This window comes from Anopheles maculipalpis, chromosome 2RL (genome assembly GCF_943734695.1).
Source record: "Anopheles maculipalpis chromosome 2RL, idAnoMacuDA_375_x, whole genome shotgun sequence".
Taxonomy (NCBI): domain Eukaryota; kingdom Metazoa; phylum Arthropoda; class Insecta; order Diptera; family Culicidae; genus Anopheles; species Anopheles maculipalpis.
The window spans coordinates 18,818,669-18,838,971 of NC_064871.1; positions in this window are offsets into that span (position 1 = coordinate 18,818,669).

The window sequence follows — 20,303 nt, forward strand, 5'->3', positions numbered from 1 at the left end:
TGTGCAGGAACATTTCCCAAATAAAATTACACCACACCTCAGATCAAAGCTTTCGTTCAAGATGATTTCACATCAAACACTGATGTTGTTTCATAATCATCGTACGTTATTATTAGGCCGAAACAAGACGTCTTTCTTGACACTGTTCGCATCACCTACTTACTATCAGCCCCGAAATGACATCCTTTCCATGCCAATCAAGCGTTTGATTAAAATTTTCGTTTGAGCAAAGCTTACTCACACATACCTTTACCTTCGCACAACCCATCCATACTGTCAATTCATTCGAATGTCATCGTAAACCGATCTCACCGTCAAACAATACAATGGGATGAAAATGGAAACCTACTCACCGCTGATGACATCACACGTTAGTGAAAATGAAATTTGGTGTTACAAAGGCTGGAGTACAAAAAAAGGAACCTTTTTGTGAAGATACCTTCCTACGCCAAACATTCGTTAGAATACCTTGGAAAGAAAAAAGCTGGCTGTAATAGTTTGGGAGCATTTTTTTTCCGGACCGCTAACTCCAACGGAATCGGATGGAATTAAGGATGTGAGGGAATGTTCCTTTTCGCATCACCACATTGATTCGATGTTGCTATCATTCCCTTACGTAGCAATAAAGTGGTAAAAAAAACTGTTTCTTCGAGTGGAATATGTATATCGTGAAAATTAAGAACAGATCGTTAAATTTTACATCAACACACACCTATTGCACGTGTTGCTGATGCAGCGATGCTTTCGAAGGCGACCTCGTCATCAGGAATGGCTCATTTTACACACTCGTCACACGTTCCCACTAATGACTCGTGGAACACCAACGAAAGCCCGTCCCGTAACGAAGGCAATGCCATGGGATAATCAAAAAGTAAGTTGAGATACTCCTTGACAGTTTGGCGTAGTCACTAAAACAGGGTGGATGGAAAAAAAAACCGCGGAGAAATTCCAAATAATGATCATTGAAATTTTCCGCACCACCTGTGGATGAATTTTATGTGATCTAAAAAATGCGCGAAACTCCAGCACAAAATTCAAAACCAATTGCATTCGCAGAAAAGTTGTTGAAGCTTTGCTGTGCGACATTTTTTTTACGTTATGAACGCTATAGCATCTAATGGAGTAATCCCAAAAACAGGAATAAAAAAGTGCGCAAATATTCATTTCCAACGAGTAAAGGATAAAACTCAAATCTAATTCAATAATCACATACTCCTTTCGTTTTTAAAATAAAAGCAAGCGATTTTTCAAAACCCATAACATATTATCACTTTACATTGTGTGATTGCGTGCCTTGATTGTAAAATTGACATTATTGCACCATATGAGCACCACTTGGTTTCATCTTCTGGCACAAACTTTTATCAGCAGTAATGTTGATGCTCACCACAGCGTAACAATAAGCGTAACCATTCCATCTTCGTCGTGTTTCGAGCAGTGCCACAGTGCAGAACAAACGCTCAAATAAAAGCTCTCAATCAAAAACGTACCATTTGTATAATGATAAGTAGATTTGCGCACATACTTTGGCGTTGTCATATGTTTTGCGAACTTGGTTGGGAAGCTAATTACATTCTAGGAATTGTGAGACGAGTCGTTTTGTTATGAGACGCTTTTGTTCGCACAATAGCAGCCTTTTCTGTAGCAATACGACCAGATGTGTTTTCTCGGGCATAAAATAAACGGGATTTGTAGTTGAAAATTTTCTACTGATGCTGATTTAATGTTAAGTAAGTAATGATAATTTTTTTTATTAAATGTTTTAAAAAGCCCAGACTATTAAGCACGTTGCTTGAAAAACCGATCCATTTATCTCTTGGTTACCTGTCCATTGCGGTACTGCCGGCAACGAATATGCAGACCAATTGACCAAAAAGGGTGCTTCAGAAGGGTCCCTTTTCGAAAGACTGCATGGCTCGTTGGCAGAGTTTGTGGAACACCTACGAGCTCAAGATATTTCTATATTCGATCACTCCCCAAGTTTCCTTGAAGCATTGGTTCCACGGCATCTCAAAAGATCGTGCGATCGTTCATTCGAATGATGCTAAGATTATGTCTATGCTCATCTGCAGCGCGTAGGACTGGTCGACTCCAAATTTTGTGGCTGCGGCCTCGCCAAAGTCACCTAACATTCGAAACGGAACGTGCTGCGAGACTACGATGATTGCTTGGGAGAGATTGATCATTGACTTTTGAAGAGCGAACGGATTATGGTGTGATACAAAGGAGAAGCATTGACCTTCTAGACCGAGAATTCCTGTCCCATTTTAATGTCATGTTTAAGTCAAGTCAATATTCACAGATGATCTCCAAGGACTGAACACGCAAGACTAGACTATACAGCTGTGGGTTAGCTTACTCAAGGAAACCAAGACCTCCGGTGATTGAGTGTAGAGCTAAAGACACGATTTCGTTACTCAACTTTGAAAAATAGCTATGAAATGTCAAAGAAATTTATTTCTTGTGCTGTAATTAAGTATACATCTTAATTATGACTTAAGTTAAAATTTATATCAATTTAGCTGCACCAAAAACATCTGTTTCATGTTACACCCAGCATCATTAACACTTCGAGACATTGTGTAAAGATTGTGTTACTTAACACAGGATCTTTCAACCCAACATTGACCACATCTACCATAGCCAGGAATCCAGTAGATAGAAATTATTTTTATGAACCTTTATCACGTTCTACCCCACAAGTTAACTGCACCTTTCCTATCTCTGTCATCTTCCCAGAGTGGACATTTAATTAACCAAATCTGGCTCTCGCACCCATCTGCCCTTGACACGTGCGATTATGAACACAAACTGATATTTATCCTACCATTACAAAGCTTACCGCATCGCTCGCCGCATAATGAAAATGCTATTTTCCATTTTCAAAGTTTAAATTAAATAGATAAGTAAAATTTGTGGTTTATCTTACCTCCGCGACAGTCGGTTTACCTCTGTGCCATGCTCCGAAAAACGGAAAATGCCGGCCAAAGGGAAAACAATAATATTTTCAAATCAACATCCACATCCGACCAAGGCTGGACAAGGCGGAAGCTTATCGTGGATGGTTCTACGGTTTCGTTGCTAGGATGACAGCATTTTCCATTTCCCTGACCAATCCATCATGGTTCCAAGACCTACACGAAAGATGAAGATGTCGCTCCGGAATGGAGATGGTCAGACATTGTGAACACTCTTCTACTTACGACATACACATACAACACTGTACAGGATACAATCTAAGGACGAAACTTTGGTCGCTTGTGGATGGTTGTGTCGTACCGGAAAATTAGAATGTTTATCTGGTTTCATGCAAGTTACTTGGGTTTCGGAATAGAGACGTTGGCTAAGTACATTTAGATTTATTATTTTTTAACTTACTTTCCTTATAATTCGTTTTTTATTCACACACTCCACACTGAAAAGAAAAGTTTTTCTATCGCATGGTACGCTTCATGTAACACATCCCTTCTACTGAACCGACCGACACAATACTTATCGCTCAAGTCACATCAGAAAAACCTTCGGGTCGCACAAAACAGATGTCTGCACCGCGCCCATTACCCGTGACACCAATTACCAAGCGAATCTTATAAATGCAACCAAAAAAAAAACACAGAAAAAACCACTCGACCTTCAATCCGGTGTCCCGCACATACCAGGCGTCTCCATTAAGTTTAATTTCTTCACAGTTCATTTCCTGCTGCAAACTTCGAACGTATTTCCCGCGTGCTACGTGGCGATTCACCGCTAGCGCGCTTCTGGTTTGACCGATCGACCGAAAATCACTGAACGTTGTCGAGAGGATTGCTGTTAACGAGTGTCATTTCCGCTTTTGACACTTTGAGCGACGATATCATTCCCACACCCCGCAACCGGCAACCACCGTCGCAAGCGGACATGAGTGAGCAAAGTTTCGTCCGTGACGAACGGTTCGCCCACACGTATTGGACACTGTTTCTGTTTCAATCTTGAAGATGGCTGCTACAACAGGCAGCTCAGATCATTGGGCAAAATTTTGCTGTGGTTTCTTACCAACCATTCTGACATTCTGAGTTGGCTTTCGGAAAAGTGTCCCCGAGAAAAAGCGTCTACTATCAGGGAACGGAAAACCGCATCGCAAGGGGAAACAGTCATGTACGTACGGTTGAATCCTTTGCTGATTCAATGCAAGCCCTGCTAGAAACGTCCCATCGGTGTGTACCATTCAGAAAGATGCCCCGTCCCACGGATGTACCATTCCAAGACGACAGTTTCTTTGCGAATCCTTAGCAGATAGTTCTTTCGCCCGCAACTCAGCAACCGACATGCGTTGACGCTTCTGGGATAGCTTGTTGGTTTGGTATCGACACTTGCCGGTGGAGACCACACTTCAAGTGGGAACCTCCACGAGTTTACGCTCGACCACGACCACGAAAAGGATATAAATTTCGCATCGTACACTGAATTCCGGCGAGATTTGAGGTTCGCTGTGGCTGGCAGGGCCAGCGCACAATCAAGCAACATCGAGCCAGGTTATACGCCAAGTGAATTTACGCTTTCACCAAAGTTGAACGTCTTCTCGACCCTCAACACTCACTTCCCGTTTTTTTCTTCTTTGACCTAGCCTCGTTTGTGGTTTCTTTCGCTCTCCATAAAGCACCAGCACGATCTTGATTCGGAATTCGGTCTCTAAGACACTCACTTCTCTAGCACACTGCCCACGATTAGACGTTCACCGCGCTAGGCAACTGACGGTATAAATCACTTTCAGCACCATTAACATAAAATATTATTTATTAAAATTTGCCACGGTTACGTTGGTGCACGATAAGGCAATGTGGCGGTGCAGAATGAAATGCTTCTGTGCATGAATTAATGTACAGCCCACTAGACACGTGCACTTCAGAAATGGTCTCCTGTGCATCGTTAATATAGCCATTTGCAAGCTATATCAAATAGTTCAAACCATTAACTAGTGAAAACTCAGAAGCTGTTTGAGCTACTCGTTTGTTTCAACCTTCCTAGTTCATTAGAATTAATTTTCCGAAATGATGCACGGTTATTATACCGTCCACGGAAAGGAATCTTACTAACCCGTGCTACCGTTCCTGATAATCCATGAAGGCAACGACGATCCTATGATTGGTAAAATGATTTTAATTTTAATATCCCATCATTAATTCTATCTGCTTGTAACGATCACAGCGTCACAAGTCACGCAATAACACGCAGTTCAATAAATCTTTCCCATATCGATAATATAGCTCCATTTATCTTCGTCTTCGATCCAGATATCCAGCATTCAAATCTCCTCGTATTAGAACCAACCACATAGGATTATCTCATCAAACCGAGCGATCATAACGCTTTGATGGAAGGCCCAGTTTAATCAAAACTACTTACCAGCAAGCAATGGATGTGAGTTGCATTAATACAATCGCACCATGCCCAGTCCCCTCGAACCACATTGCACCACAGGGAGCTCGGATAGAAGAAGCATTTGGTGAAATATCAGCCAAATCACGTACCAACTGTGCTACCACCGTTGACCTCTCCCTCGAGACGATGGTGTCCATGGTTTCCGAACGGTGAGTCTAACTGCTCAGGTGTGCAATCTTCATCTTCGTCCTTACCCCATAACCGATAGCAGCGCAAAAACTCTCCAACCATGGCGGAGCGTGCTGGTGCCAACTCGAAACGAAACAACCTTCAGGCAGGTGGTGTAGAATAATAACCATTCCATGGCTTACTGTTCCACGCTGCACGGCGGTACAGCAGCAGAAACAAAAATCACAAACACACATAATCGCTACGATACGGACACGGGTATATCCTTCTCTACCGGGTGGATGCGTTTGCGAAAGCCGATGTGATTAAGCGAAGGTGGCAACGGTTTTGACGAATAGAAAGTACCGGATTAACGGACTTCGGACAGCCGGACATGATGGATGGGACACCATAGCTGTGGTACGTGTGTTAGGTGCAGTACACACACTCACAGCAAACTACGTGATTCCTATGATAAAAATGTCCAACTGAGTTATGCATAGGGTGAGGGAAATGACCTCTGTATAGTTAAAATGCCTCAGTGTAACCCTTGGTTGAAGGTCACCTTTTCAAAATGCGTACCAGTTTTGCTATCGCTTCCGGATGTCCAAGTACTTTCCCATTCCAAAAAAAAAAACTTTTCAATAATTTCTACCCTTACTTTGTAAGATTTATTTTAACATTACATTTCATTAAAATTAAGCTTTGCATTATGAAGGGTTAACGAGTCCATCACTCAGACATAAACGGAGAAAATTCTTGCAACTGACCACCTGAAGCTAAGGCCATGCGGAAGGTTTCTCCACCTGGCCGGTGATACGGGTATCATTTTGGGAGGGGGGGTGGGGGGGAAAGTTTTAATCACCAAACCCAAAGACAGCCTTAACGTGGCCTTAACGAACCTCAATACATCCACCGTCGTCATACGAAGCACGGTACCGGAATAGTTAATGCGTGACCAACCGTCACTCATGGCTCCCTCGACTATTAAGTCTACGGGTCTAGGAAAGACCCGTCACTGCCAAAATGGCTGGTAAAACGAGGATAAGCGTATATATACAACTGATAAAAAAAACTGGTAACGCAACAAAGTCTCAAGCAAAGCACCACCGGAAGGATTGACCAATGTAACCGGGACAAAAAGATGCTTTGCCCGGAAGAAAAAGGATACGCTGCGTAGCGAAAAAGTAATTTACGGCCTGCCACACCGGTGACGCATCTAATTGACTTACGAGAATGTCCGAACAACAATCCGCTTCCATTCCATTCCAAAATCCTTCCGTGCAAACATGCCAATGAAGCGGCCAACGCAAAAGCAGCTACGAAAATCCAGGCGTCCACGGTGGACGGAAATGAATTTCCATCGACCCTGCTCGTCATGACGCCTCGTCACGAGCGCGTTAGTGTGGGAGGGGGAAGGGTTTGCCAAACCGGAACTTCGTACACCCGTGTCCCGTTGGCGATGGGTGTTGGCGAGGCGAGTTGCTAAGAATTAGCCAAAATCATGCAACGTCCGGTGTATGGTGATTTATGCTTGGACAAACATTGCGTCTGCCGAAAGCGTACATTGTGGGAACGGTGATGGTGACGCTTTGTGCACAAGTTTTGGTGACGATTCGATGGTGGAAAAATCAAATTATCTCCCAGCAGGAAAGCTCGACCCTTTGCCCCCGCGTGAGGGGTGAGGGTCCACCGGGCTACCGGACGGAACTTGGGCACTTGTGCGGATCTGCTTTGGAGTGGAAAGCGCACGATAAAATTGGCTGCTTTGAAGCGAGTTGCGAACCAACGCAACGGGTTTCGGGTGCCATCAACACTCAAATCACTGACACGAAAACACATCCGGAAGCGAAACGGCGTCGGAGCGGTTTGCTGCTAACGAGCGGAGCTTGTGAAGTGTCCAACCGGGAGCTGCGCGGATGGGTATGGGTCATGTGAGCTGTCATCGAAACGAGCCTGTTCTGAAAATGCCATCCGTACGGTTGGTCCAATTAGGGCGATCGAATGTTCGGAGTAGCTCATGGTATAATGGGACCCAGAGTAAGATGAACGGAACGTTATCGACCCGGAGACAAGGTTAGATGGTCACTTATTGCGTGTGATTTGTGATTTTTTTTTTCTTCTGCTGAGCAATCGTTGTAGGTCGTGAGTAGTTGATATGCTGCAGCATGACTTTTTTTTTCTCCAAAAACCTGATATGATGCAAATCAGTGACTATGGAGAGGAGTATAAAAAAATGTATTTTCGTTCCAAGCGTCGCAATTGTAGATAATAATTTCATTCTTACGGTATTGAAAGTTTCAGTTCAGCTTTCATGTTTTATTACATAATTATTACTTGTAATACACATTGGTGGACAAAAGTGGTTAAGAGGGTGGAGGATATTAAAATGATTATGAGGAAAAGAAGGAAAATTTACGGGACCGACCACGAAATTGGAACCGAGGGAAGTTTTCGTTGAAAAGCTAGTAAGAATTATCGAAGGCCGATAGTGCTCTGAGAAAAGAGTAGTTTGAGCCGTGGTTAGAATTGCGAGATACGTCATACAAAGGAGATTTACCGCCAAGGCGATGAGAGGGATCGTAACGGGAAATGACTGATAGGATATAAGGGACATCAGTGCAATTAAAGGGAAAGCTGCGATGAAGATTGTCCGGATATGAATACAGAATGGGTCACGAATAAAGCATAACCATCATGGAATCAAGGAATCCATTCCTGCGACTCTAGACCATGAATGCGAATCTCGTGGTTAAGTAAAAGCATCTGTGTAAGGCAGGAAACCGGGATAGAGGGTGGAGACACGGTCGAGGACAAATAAGATAAATAAAAGACGACTAAGGACACTTCTTTGAGGAGCTCCGTAGTAGCCAAGTAATCGGAAAAGCTTAACAAAACTATGACTCTAAACGATCTACGTAGGACTTTAACCATGACAATAAACGGGTCCCAATTCCAAGTCTTTTGAATTTGACAACAAGCAAGTCGAGAAATGCACTGTTTAAGGTAGATCTGATATGGAACGTGACTGCCTTTCCGACTTACCGATGCAAAATTGTAATACAACCCGATTTGATGTATATGTCACCAAATCGTAAACTCTTTCCGTGTCATAAACATTGCATCACCCGCAGCTAGTGAACATCACGTCCCATAACGAATGGAAATCGATCAGGTTAAGAAAACATACAACCACCGTAGCCACACGTAGCCAGTCGGATAACACACCTAGATCAGCTTTTTTTATAGCGTAAAAGCGCGTTATGGGCAGGATCAGCATTATAGCTCCATGTCCCATCCAATTGGTCACAGTGCTCCAGTTAATCAGCGGCTACGTGTCGGTTGGATTTCCGGCAAAATTAGTACATATCAGTTTCGGTACCTTTTCCTTTTCGTTCTACTCCCACCAAAACAGTGGCCATCGCTGTCATGCCCTCACTTCAGCCGGTGGCTGCATCAGAATCCGATGGTATAGCAATAACTTTATGCTTTGCTGTCGTAAATTCGAACGTTTACAGCATCTTAAAACTTTGCCCATAAAACTGGACCAAACCGGTGGAGGTGTAAGCTTCACCCCGAACGAGATCTTCTAAAATGGACGATTTTATGACCTATGGCGAATGCTACCCCGGCGAATGGTGCCTTTGCCCGGTTCGCGTAGTTTGAGCTCCTCCTAAGTCTCAACAGCTTTCCACTCGAGTACGTTTCGGTAAAGGTTACAACCAGCTTCTCGAGTGTCGGGACAGATAGCACCATGATAGTCTGGGAGAAGAAATTGTTTTCCAATTTTCGGACAATGAGATGACAATTACTTTTTCACCCGATCACATTTAGCAAGTGGGTTCGCTTAGCGGAAGAAGTTTAAAAATTGATTCACTATTGTCGCTTGCTGCAAAATGGTCGTAATGTTTGGTGATCGTAGTAATAAATAGTTTGGCCGAATCTTACCTTACTACCGATCGTTTCGTAACTTCACGTAGTAAACAAGTGGCGCGGGTAACAGTAAAAGCATTGTATGTTGAAACATTTACTTTATCGATGGAACATGTTGTGATGGTCACATCCTACACCTGAGCGGAATAAGGAAAGTAACATCATGGATTTTTTACGTTGTCTTAGGAATCTGCTAAACATTTATTTGTCGGTTTTTATGTTTGAAATGTCACATTAACCTATTTTTTATTTTTTTTTCAATCTCTACATTGACATTTCTCAGTATTCAAGACGGAGGCGTTACATATGGTCAAAGTTATCTAAATGATTGCTGTGTTCGTAAATTTGACAAGAAAATAAATGTGATAGCCATTTACATTATTTGATTTCTTTTTGTGGAACGATGATCGATTAAGATTATGTCTAGCATTTAAATATCATTCTTCGACTTCAATATCCTTAAGCTTCACGCCACGGAAAGCCCTGCTTGCAAAGAAAAAGCTTCCCAAACTATCAGAGAACCATGTTGCAGCTCATATTAATATGTGAATTCTCAGGCAAATAGTGCCAGCAAAATAAAAGAAGTTGCCAGCTGATTTAAAGTCAAGGGGCTCCAAGTTCTATTTCGCTAGGGCCTCCGAGGGCTCCGCTTAGATCTCCGTTTGAGCTCCCCTTTAAATCTCAACAAATTTTCACTATATTCGGCTATATTCGGCACGGCATAACTATCAAAATTATCGAGGACCATGAAGGACGATAATATTAACCGAAAAGACGACATTTTTGCATTGATCTGGCAGATTCATCCATCGTCTGATAGAACTAACCTTCGGTCGGGTTGAGGGACGGCAACGGTGCCGATCTCCACACGATTGGGCCGGTTATCCAACTACAAGATATTAATGTTACTGTTTCTCCCAGTGTATGCGTTTCATTGCTTTAATTTTGGGGACATCACAACGTAAGACGTTTATCTGGTAAACTTTAAATACTTTTACAGAAAATACTCAAAAAAAATCAAGAAACTTTTCAAGAAATCTACACAAATATAACAACCCAAGGAGGTCAGCCATGAACAAAAAACTAATGTTATAGATAGCAATGTTCTAAGACATGTCCAGACTGACAACGATCAGAAACCGAATAATAAGAGAATGAAGACAAGGAACTCGATGGTGTCACGTAATAGGTAAGCCAAATATTTCCTACAAACTCCCTTTCGTATGTTGACCATTTTTCATTGACACCATTGTACCTTCCGTCATGTGACTTTACGATCGGTCAACCAAACTATAGAGGCCGGGTTCTTTTTTTTTTCATCGGCGTAACGCATAAACAAGAATTTCTATTAATACACTTCTACCTCAGTTTGGTGTTAGGGTTTATGGTGCACGTGCTAGCCTGAACATGTGTACTGTACATTTTACTGTGTGTATAGTTTTTATTTATATTTTACTTTACTGCATAGCCTTTTATTTCTGGATAATATTCTTGAGCACCAAGCATCATGCTGCAACTGTAATAATCATAATGTGGTGGCTTTTTTTTTTTCAAGCCAAAAGAAAAAGCTACTCTTGTCACTTTTCTTGACATGAGCTGAATAGGGGTCGGTGCGTTCTTTCAGGTTGGGATCGCGACTTTCTTTCCACCGAGCACAATAGAAAACTTCCTTTCTTTATACTCACATTCATTATAGGTAGTGTTGGGTCAGGGCTTCGTGGATTCGTCAAGGATGGAAAATGAAAACTGTACTGTGATGACACTCGAAAAGCAAAAAAAAACCTCTACCACGCATTGAAAACCAAATCAGATGAGTTTTTTTTTTCATACCGTTGCACGCTGCGGTACTTTTTTGCTGCTTGGTTACGAGCCGATTCTTGAAATCTGGTTTTGTGTACGGAACATACACGAAAGCTCAACTCGTACGTCGTGGGTACGGTGTCACATTAAACCATTCGTTCAACGCTCGATTTGGCACTATAGCAACAACAAAAACCGTCCTCTGTTTGTGGTGCTCATCATGCTCCGACATTTTCATCATTGTTTGACTTTCTCACCCGTTCCGAGGTGAGCAACGCTGGGTTCGTGGAGTCGGTGGACATGCTGGAGCTGGTCGTTATGGATTGCAGCGATTGCACCGCCGCTACACCATTTCATTTCGCTTCATCATAAATCAACGAAAAAACCGTCCAACATGAAGGGTTCGTGGCTGTGGTTTCGAGGGTAATGCGGTTTGTGTATTTCATGCTGTCAAAAGCGTCGGATATGGGGCGACATAATGAACACAATCAAACTCCATCCTCAGTAACTGCAGATGGTTCGCTTATTTTTTGTGTTGACTGTTTGGGGTGTTTTTAAAGTAACAGTCTCTCCACGGATTGCTTTCGGTTAAAAAAAAAAACCTCTCGGCTCTTTTCCACTGTATTTTGTTTCGTTTTGTGGTTGGAGTTCGAAGCGAAAAATTTTTAAATATGAAACTAAAATATTAATTTACAAACGTTCTGAGTATGAATTTCGAGTGCGGAAGAGTGTAACACCTATATATCCTTTAATAGCATAACATATTGATCTGGGGACAACTTTCGTTACTTCAATGCTCTCAACTTTTCATTCGCCATACCAAACAATTGGTAATGTGACAATCGTAGCTCGAAACGCATTTTACCGATATTGGCCGGTAATGAGATTATCTTTCTGACGGATGAAGGTTTCGGTGCGATACAAATGGAAAAAGTCAACGCCAACGTTTTTTTGTTTTTTTTTTTTCAATAAGCTTTCCAATTAACGATGAATAATAATGACAGTTTGGTGATATCCGCCAGAAAGGCAAACTACATTTTCCTTGGAATTAAAGCAATAAGTATGAAACATTTGAGTAATTGGACCGGTTATTTCTTGTTAGTTTTTTCTGATAAAAATGATAAAATTAAAGATGTGATGCATTATTTGACGTTTTGAGTCTTCATTACTAACTAACCATCACTAAACGAGAGTGTCAATGTACCTAAAAGCTATCCAAGTTTGAAAACTATGATACAAAGACCGGCAACCTGCACAAAACACTACGCTGACTTTCATATCCTTATGTTGGGTTGGAATCATCACAAAAGGACATCTTGGAGAAGAGTTTAGAGAGATATAACGTTTAAAGATTTAACATCACATCAACGATCCTGTCGGTGCGTGTAAATAAACGAAAAGATATCTTGAGGCACATACATATGTAAACAGAACAGGTCAAACAGCTTCTCGGACGCTATCATGTTCGGAGCTTTATGTTATCAGTTGTAAAATAAATTTTATATTATCCTTCTTCTTGGCTTAACAATCTGTTAGGTCATGGCAATCATCTAGGGGCTTCTTTTTATTCATCTTGGCTTAACGATCTGCCAGATCAACCTAGTCATCGAATGGCTTATGCGATCTATTGACCAGCCATGTAAAGAGTGGCGTGGCCTTCGCGCCTAGCAAAGGACTGCCATTGTATTTGGATTACATTATTTGCATTCTACAAATTTATTTTGATAACAAAGATTTATAAAAAGAGTGTTTATTACAAAATAAATTTAAAATTACTATAATCATGCTCGTTCAACCGAGCATAAGCCAGGATTAAGCAGGATGAGCCAAAGAAAAAGGAGGTTTCTGTCATTGTTTCTGTCATCACACATGGTATTGATAGAACGGTGACGTGCCGTCATACTTAATAATAAATCAATAAAAATAAAATATAATCATGCCCACACATTTCTCAATAAAAAAAGGAAAAAATCAACTCTTTTCTAAAAAGCAACACAGAACTTGGCACTGGCAAAGCGCTCACTGTTCAACCCCATCTTCATGCGACTTATTCTCGTTTAAACCGTTGTGCTCCTAACAATCACGAAATTATCCTAATGAATTTGATGGAAATTTCTCCTTTCTGAAGCGAATCCCGAAATGCTACCATTCGATTCCATCGATCGATTATCATCATTCATACCAAACAAATGCATCCTCATCGAACTGCATTTTGCAATCAAACAATTTATATAATCAATTTTGCTCTGTCACTCGTAGCTCGGGTACTACCGCGGAGCGGGCAGCATCAGTCAGCAATGAATGGCAACCAAAGGTGCGCTTGAGATTTTTGTTATCGTTTAGCCGACGTCGTTCACTACTGACTTCCCCGGTTGGTTGCTGCTCGGCAGCATAGTCACGTTCCATTCTTCGGCTGAGTCTGACCGTCCAATCAAGCTCGTGTCCAATAATGGCGATAAACTGATAAATTTATTGGATTTTTCATTAACTTTTTTTCCCAGGTTTGCCCGGCAGAATGTTCTCTAGCTGAAGGTTTACCGTTTGATAGTACTTCATTTTTACTACCAGGGAGAGAGGCGGTTAAGGGAAATTGTGAGAGATTTGGGAGCATGAAGTGAGGAAGCTAATTCAATTTTAAAGCACATCTTTCTTGCTAGATCAGATTAGCTTCTTCATCTTTTAAGAACGGACATTATTAGCTTAGCTGACTTTTCATTCCATTTCTAATGCAATAGCCTTTGTCATTATATTCATTTCTATTATATATTTAGGGCGTTGTACTTCGAAGCAGTTGTTTGCATGGATTGAATTTCATATGCAATTTCTATAAAAATAAATAAGTAAAAATTACAAATACATAAAATTATAAGTATAAATTAAGTACGAAATATAAAAGCTTTGTCGTACGAGGCATAAGAGACCATACACTAACTTTATTTGTTACATGTCTTACAATGGTTTGATCCATATAATGCAAATGTAGAATCATTTTGAAGAATATTTCGAATGAGTTGTGCAGCAAAACTTACCCTAGCTAAATAGATTCTCATATAAGATTGCAAAATTCTACAAGAATCTTCCAATATTTCAAATATATTTGTTTAGATTCACTGAGTGATTCAAAGATTCCATTATATAAGTTAAACCATATTATATGATCATGAATAAATATTAAATAAAAATCCAGTATTTTAATTCTATTCTTATTGTAGAATTAAAAATAGTAGAAACGTGAAAAAGACTTCAAATTGCAATTTCCATTTAACTCTATACTGAAACGATTCATATGCAAAACTAAACCTGTTATAAGCAAACAGTGAAGTCTATCTTCGAAACAAACGCATTACCAAACCCTTCAGCTAATGGCAAAATCCAGCCAACACCCTTCCTAGTTATGTTATGCCTTGCTTACAAATCGAAATGCGCAAATCTACATGACGTGTCTCAATTTGTCATTCCGCCCTGCGAAAACAAACGACGCAGGCTGGCGGCCAGACGGAGGAAGCGTCAAAGCGCCTTCCGCTCGCACCAGAACAAATAGACTTCCTTCCCAATAAGGAAAGCCTTTAAGAAAACATTGCTTCAGTTCTAGCAACTGTAGAATAAAGTCACAAACGATCATATCAGAACAGTTACGAACTATTCCGTTCGAGCTTTCCGCGATAAGATGCATCATTTTTCACTTCCTTTTCCTTGATGTCTGGCGCTTGGTTCCCTCCCCGTCGACTCAGCTACACCCTTCAGATGGAACACAGAGACGCAAAAACACACACACATTCTGGAGTGGAGTAGAAGTATCATTTGAAGCATCATTAAATCTGTCAGCTTCCAAAATCAACTTTTGCTCGAACAATCCATCCGGGGTAAAGGAGAGAGTGAAATGGATGGGGAATGAAAGCACATAGCGATGTTGCTGCTGCATCCAAATATCTTACTGTCTTCCAACGGGAAAAAGGGATCGTCCTTTTTTTTCTCCACCTCAATCCAAACGCGCGCCGCTGCTACACGGGGAACAAGTTTATTTTTGGGTGGAAAACGTACCACACTCATCGTGTGTGCTTCACATTGGCGCACGTTAAGAAAAGAGTAGCACCTTCCGCATACATCCTCGCAACACACACACACGCATGACACGACTTTCAAACATTTTTGGTCTACGGATCTGTTGTGCGCACCGTTTTGCTTGCACGCGCCATCCACCACGGTATGCAGTTGTACAGCAAACAAACAGTTCCGTTTTTTTTTTTTCGCATCACCTCGCATCTTGATTTCGTGGCATCATTTCAATGGATGGGAAAGAAAAGTTTCCTGCACCACTAGCTGCAAAGTATAAACACGAAACGACCACAAAACTCTTCAGGAAGCTTCTGAGTAGTTGTGATGGTTGTGGATGCAAAAAAAAAAACGACCGAGACCTGGGTTGCCTGGGGGTTTTGATTTGATGTATGTTGATTTTCCTCTCGGCAAATGTTATGATGATTGATAGTGTATCTTCTGTGGCGGGGCGCAACAGGATTGGTGCTCATGTTTGGTAAGGTAAATATGGTTTCCTTTTTGTTTTGCCACTTGAAACACTCTCGTGTTTGTGTGCATGCGTTGTGTCACGTCTTGATGTAGCAATACCAATTGAAAGCAAATGGATTTGTCGAATGTAAAAAGCATTAACTTTAAATCAATACAATTATCCTATTACACACTACCGGTGGATAGAGAAAAATAGTCTCTTTGTCTTAAAGTTTCTGTAACCGAAGACCTAAACAATATCTATACCACTAACATGGGAAAGCTTATAACCAATGCACCAATATAATACAATGCACTTTCTAAATTCTTTTTCATTCATAGACTTTTATCAATTGAGCATAAATACCACTTCCATAGTGAATGACAATAACCGCAAAATTGGCAGATTGATTGCAATAAGAAATTCAAACCACTTCTCATACACCCCAGCACCAATCAAATATGCATGATGAAGCACCACATCTCGTGCACCGATCGTTTCACCAGCACACGCTACAAATTTTGAGAAGCAGCCAAATACCGCCAATACGCTGTGGCACATGTTTTCCCTATAAAGTTGTGAACGAACCGGAAGAAGGAAGAGATAACCTGCAAATCTCAACCACGTCATCACCATCACCACCACCGTGCACGATGAAATGGCAATTCATTCAATTTAAAATGTTGAACAGTAGTGATCTGCTTTACGCTATGCAGGTACTACGAAAATGTGACACCAGAAAATGGGATGAAAGAAAAAAAAAACCCACCAGGCATCACAACCTCACAAATGCACCATCACTAGCATCAGCACTATCGCCGGTTGCCGGACCAAACGGGGGCAACGAAATCTCGGCATCACGACGAGCGGGGCGACGTGATGCAACCGTCATACAGGTCGAGCGATACATTGACGATAAGTGCAAACTGCAATTACCTCGCTCCTTTCGATCCACTGCTGCTCCGTAAAGCTCTCGTCGCTGTTCGCGACCGATCATCCTGCTGGCTGGCTACTGCAGCAGCAAAATCTACCGCTGAAGTTTGCCTGAAATGTGCTTCTTTTTATCTCCGCCACCATCTAATGATGAGCTGAAAGTACTCCCATCGGGTTTGGATGGTTTGAGAATCGAGAAGTGCAAAAAAATGGAGCATCCCACACATATAAGGGCCACTTCTGGACTACTGTTTAGCGGTAGAATGTATGCTTCATTACGAGTTTCTCGGGGTTGTAATGATTTGTTTGATGAGAGAAAACTACTAAGAATGGATGTTTACTGTAATGTTTATAACAATGTGTGCCTGGGGGAGGTGAAAATAATGAATTCTTTTACTTTACAGTGTGTTCACGTTGGTGAGCTGTGCGTTTTGCCATTGATTTACACCACATCACGTTCTTCTAATTCATTAACTAATCCAGATCGAACTTCCACCAGCAGCGATGTGCTTGAAAAGACTTTTCAAATCGAACATCACACTTTTTCGGTATCGTTATCCAATTCTATATCTGCTTCAGAATTTAAAATTTCCAAAACCTTTTTTACTCAAAATGCTAGCAAACCGGTCATGCTGGCAAAAATTCCTCATGCAATGGAGACGCCTGGTGGACGGTTTGACAAAATCTTGCAATAATTCCTAACGCAATGGAGGCGCCTGGTGACGCTCCGATTATGCGTTGCATTCCATTCCCAAACTATCGGCTACCGAATGAGAACGTGCTCTAGACGTTATCAGGCAAATAAGCGTCAGTTTTGCTCGATGGACGTTTGCAAAGGATACAGCCTTAAGTTGATCGATTGGAACGATGTGGGGTAAAACATGAATGCTAGGACCACCAAGCCTACCAGCAGGCCGGATTTGGGATTGGTGGTGGCGTATGTATCGAAAGTCAATCAGCTATGCAGCTCTCGTGCAGGCAACGTAGGCAGCACCGAGAACTTTTCCAGCAGTCTGCGAAGTTGCATTAGGCAATCGAATTGCGAAGAATGCCACGGAAGTCTGAAAAATAGTAGCGATGCGATACTCGCTCGTTCAAAGCAGAATCGCTAGCGATGAAAAGCACTATGTGACATACTATTAAAAACTGATTCAATGCGCACTTTCAAGCACTTTATAATATTGTGTGTGTACTTAAACATTGGACGTATGTTTAGTATTATTTAAATTTGCTTATATTGAAAAAAATCAAGCAGATATGTGCTATTTTTATAAAAAATAAGCCCAAATAAAATGTTACAATAATATAATGCTCACTTTCTACATTCTGTTTCATCAAATGTAATACTTGAGTCTCGCTGTAATGTCCAGATAAGACTCGACAGACCATCAATCCTTCTTGAACTCTCGTTCCATTCGTCGACTAGGTTACGGACAAACGAACCCATGCGTGAAATAGTTTCATTTTCCCTACAAATCAATGCATCAAATCTACTGCACGCCTTCTACTGTGTGCAACGCTGTCTAGGCGCAACGTGCTCGAAAGAATTATGTGACAGCACGGGTGCTGTACGGGCCAGTGAGCAGCAACAGTACCGCTTTGCCAGAGTATCCTACCAACCAAGAACCGGCACGTTCGCTCCCTTCAACTGTCAGCGGGTTTTACTTTTCTTTTTTGTCTTACTCGTAGCAGTGGCTAGTGGATGTACAGGGATTCTTCTTACAGGCTTAGCTGCTGGTTACAAACCCCGTTGAATGCAAAACCTGACACACACACACACCTACCGCCGAATAAATGATGGAAAAGTAGGTTCCAAAAACTCAACCCAGAAGATACCAATTGCCCCATACATTTGCAGATGCATCGTAACGCTAGCGTTTCGTAACGTTCTTGCACCCACCTGCAGTAAGACACCGTTCGTACGAGTGATGAAACACCATGGCCGTTTAATTGAGGGCAAGATAGTCTGTCATCTAGCTGACCATTTCGAGTGCAACACGAAACAATCGTCTACCACCGCTTTCTGCCTGCTCACCGGCGTCCTCATCGTGGCCGATTCACACACAAGCCCAGTTACTATTGCAACCGAAGGGATGGAAAACTTCTCTTCAATAAGCAGTGCATGTCGTAGATAGTACAGCAGTCTATTGCTATGCGAGGCTTGAGGCACACAGGATTTCTTCATTACCCGTTGGTGATGCTGGTTCTCTATGCCGTGTCAGAATATCCTGGTATCTTCGTGTCTGACAACACCTTGGTTGAGTGTGTTGCTGTACCGTTTTCTGAACTCACCACAATTCACGGCCTACTACGTCATGCAGAAACTGGCCAAAGGGGAATGGTTTTATTTTTAAACTGTTTGAATAGGAAATTGTGGTTTTTGAGGTTGAATGCTTATTTTCTAGAAACTGGCTGCATTCCAAAAACCGACATAACAGTAATTTTGGACGAGTATTTTGAAATTCGAAGCAATCATTCGCATGGCTTGCATTACTTCACTGTTATAACTGATGCTTCTTAAATAACTTATCCATGATTTGGATATAAATATTAATTTCCTGACCACAAAAAACAAGTCTTTGGTATAAAATAATAAATTTGGATAAGCTAAAATCAAAATAAACAAACTTACTACCTCAATCAAACATCATGAGAAATGCAAAGTAATCTCAATTTTGAACTTTTGTACTATACTTTCACGTTCCAAGTACTCTCTCTTTGTCTCTCTCTCTCTCTCTCTCTCTTGTATTTGCAATTACGTTCACATTGCATTGTTAATCACTTCATGCTCCCCCATATGGTTAATGCATCGAAGCTTTCCTGGTCGTACAAAACATCGAAGGTCTTACTCTTCGCTTCGTACATTATAAAAACATACAGCCGGATAAACCATGCACACTAATTCCTTCTACTTTCTGGGTCGAAAACCCATATCATGCTGCTTTGATGATTGTTCATCAAGCACAAATTGAACATTGTCCTACTACACGGTACAGCTCGGTGTACTAGCGACCATCAAGGAACACGCCGGCTGGACGGTTGGTAATGACCGGTACCAGGCGTCCTCGTACACGCACAACGTACCCAAACGGTACAGATAAGACGAGACAATTAAATCCACTCTCCAGAATGGTTCATTCCACTCGGATCCATTGTGCACGTCGATAAGGCAAATTATACCTGGATGAAGTTTGGCATATCTCTTTTTGCGTGTCGAGCGTCTATCACTGGGCCCGTGTACCGCAACTGGTTTCGTGCGGCATTCTTGAGTTCCGTAAAAGGATCAATGCACTGCTGGCCTTTGTTATTGCCGGCACTTTGCATCTGTGAGGGACGCTAAATTCTTTACGATTCGTCTGATGCTTTGCTGCCCTCTCCCTTAAACACTGCCCGTCAGCACCAAGGTAAGGGTTTGGGTGCTTACAGCGCAAAGGGAAAAGGACAACCGATTTACCTTCGACCATTTCTCCGCAGCCCGTATTAAAGAACCTAGAAAATAAAGTGGCTCCGTGCGCGATAAGCCACAATACTCAAGGCTTATCCTTTATGCAAATGGTAAGGTGTCCTACTGGTAAGCTTCCAACGTCCGAGGACGCTCTGCTCGTAC